A 3009-nucleotide genomic window follows, 5' to 3' on the forward strand; every position below is an offset into this window, starting at 1 on the left:
AAATCAAGCTACTCCTTGAAGGTAAGGATTCTGGGGCTTCGTCTGACATACTTTGGACATGTTGCCAGGAGGGATGGGTCTTTGGAGAGGGACATCATGCTTGGGAGGGTGGAGGGACGGCACAGGAGGGGAAGACCCTCTATGAGATGGACTGATTCGGTGACTGGGGTAATCGGGATGGGTGTGTCAGAGGCTGTGCAGTTGGCACAGGATAGAGGAGAGTTTAGGGCTGTTGTGCATAGGGTCGCTATGAGTCGCAAACGACTCGACGGCACATATCAACAACTTTAAGATAATGTCTTTAAAATAATATATAATTAAAAAAAATAGAAACCAATATATTGTGGATTGTGTATCCAAGAAAATGAAATAATTGACAACTTCATTTTTTTTCTTCATTTATTATAATGTTGTCCATTGGCTTGTGGTGAGAATTTTTTTCTTTATATTGAGATATAATTCATATTGAAGGCTGTAGTCTGATCTGCAACAAATGTTTCACGTTCTCTTTAAGAGACTAAAGTCGTGTCATCTACATGATTCAGGTTATTGATGAACCTTCCTCCAATCTTGATGCTACCCACTTTTTCATATAGTTCATCTAGCTTCTCAAATGATTTGCTCATCATAGAGATCAAACAGGTATAGAAAAAATGTATAGCCATGATGTACATGTTTCTTGATATTAAACTATATAGCTAGTGTTTCTTTGCTCTGTTTGGACAAAAGCTTCTTGGTCTAAGTTTTACATGAACGCAATTAAATGCTCTGGAATGCCTATTCTTCTCAATGTTAACCATAGTTTGTTATGATCCACATAATCAAATGCCTTTGCATAGTCAATAAAACACAAACTGAAATTTATCTGGTATTCTCGGATTTCAGCCAAGATCCATCTAATATCAGCAATGATATCTCTGGTGCTAGGGTCTCTTCTAAATACAGCTTGAATTTCTGGCAGTTTTCTATCAATGCACTATTCTAGCTGTCTTTTAGTAATCTTCAGCAAAATTTTACATGATGCGTTATTAGTGATTATTTTCACATTCTGTTGCATCACATATAGGGGAGGACTAGAAAGAAATGTGGAACATTTGGCAAGGTAGTTATCTTCAAAAGTTCTTGACACAGATTGGCGAATATGTCTGAGGCTACTCTTTGTTGAAACTTATCTGTTGATATCCCATCAATTCCTTGTTCCATTTATTTGCTAATACTTTCAGTTAAGCTTTAATTTCTCTGTTTATTACCACTGGTACCAACATTTTAAAAAACAAAAACAAAAAAGTTGTGATGCTTTTGGGAAAAAATCTGCTTTCTAAGGTATTAAGGAGATGAGGCTATTTTTTGGACAATAATATCATGATTGGAAAGGTGGAGGGAGGGTGAAGGAGAGGAAGACCCTCAATCAAGTAGATTGACACAGTGACTGCAGTAATGAGTTTGAATGTGTCAGATTTTGAGGATAGGACAGCGCTCAGACCTTCAAAATTTTTCATAGGACCACAATGAGTCCTACACAATTCAATGACATCTAACAACAACAATAATTTAAATATTAAAGTGTACATGATTCAAGCTATTATCTTTTCCCTTACCACGCATCTCAAAGTTGGACAATGAAAAAGGATTATAGAAAAAAAATCAATGGCTTTGAGTTATGGTATTGGAGAAAAATATGGAATATCCAATGAATGCTAAAAACCAAAACATGTCCTAGAAAAAGTGTAACCAAGCGGCTGATTTTTAACAACAAAAATATTACATCAAGAAAACAAAAATTCTCATCACTGGTCCAATTGGCAGCATCATGATAGATGATGAAAAGATTGACATTGTTAACAGCTTCAGTTTGCTCAGCTCCATGATCAACATTCTTGGTACCAGCAGCCAGGAAATTAAAAGATGGATTGTCCTGAGGAAAGTCTGATGTCTGAGACCTTTCCAAAGTACTGAAGAGCAATGATTTCAATCTGGAGACTAAGGTGATCCTGATTCAGGTCATGGTCTTTGCAATTACTTGCTATGCATCAGAAAGCTAGGCAGTGACTAGGGATGATGGAAGAATTAATACCTTTGAGCTGTGGTGGAGAACAGTATTGAATATACCATGGACTGCTAGGAGAACAATCAGGTTCGGCCTGGAAAGGGTGAAGCCAGGGTTCTCCTTGAAGGCAAGGATTCCGAAGCTTCATCTGACATACTTTGGACATGTTGCAAGGTGGGACCAATCCTTGGAGAGGGATGTCATGCTTGGGTGGTGGGAGGGACGACACAAGAGATGAAGACCCTCAATGAGATGGATTGAATCAGTGACTGGGGTATTGGTGGTAAATATGTCAGAGACAATAAGATTGGCACAGGATAGACCAGAGTTTAGAACTGTTGACATAGGGTAGCCATGAGTTGCAGGTGACGCGATAACAACAATAACCATAAAATCAGCAAAATATTTAAATAGACATTTCATCAAAAACAACATTCAGTTTCAATTTGAACTCATATATGAAAAACTTGATGATTTGGCCCACAATTGGCCTCTGGTTTTGTTCTGACTGATGATAGTGAGCTTATTGACACAGATGTAGTTGATTTAATTCTTATGCATTTCATCTGATGAGGGTTACACACATGTTGTTGTTGTTAGGTGCCATTAAGTAGAATATGACTCATAATGACCCTATGAACAACAGATTTGAACCCTATCTTATCATGTGCCATCTTCACACTTCTTGACACACTAGAGCCTATTGCAATAGTCAATTTACCTGGTCAAATGTCTTCCTCTCCTTTGCTGACCCTCCACCCTTCCAAACATCATGTCATATGTAAGGGTCATACACATAGTCACCATTTATAGTCTTGAGAGGGAAAAAAGTTTTTTTAGTGAAGAAGTTGTGATATCGTGAAATTCCATTATGACATCTTTGCTACACTTTCTATCACCAGGTCATTTTCCAACTGCTGATCCTATCACTGATAGCATTGTACTTCATGATAGAAGTTGAG

The sequence above is a fragment of the Elephantulus edwardii genome, unplaced genomic scaffold, assembly GCF_000299155.1.
Source record: "Elephantulus edwardii isolate Elephantulus edwardi_28Jun2011 unplaced genomic scaffold, EleEdw1.0 scaffold00012, whole genome shotgun sequence".
NCBI lineage: Eukaryota > Metazoa > Chordata > Mammalia > Macroscelidea > Macroscelididae > Elephantulus > Elephantulus edwardii.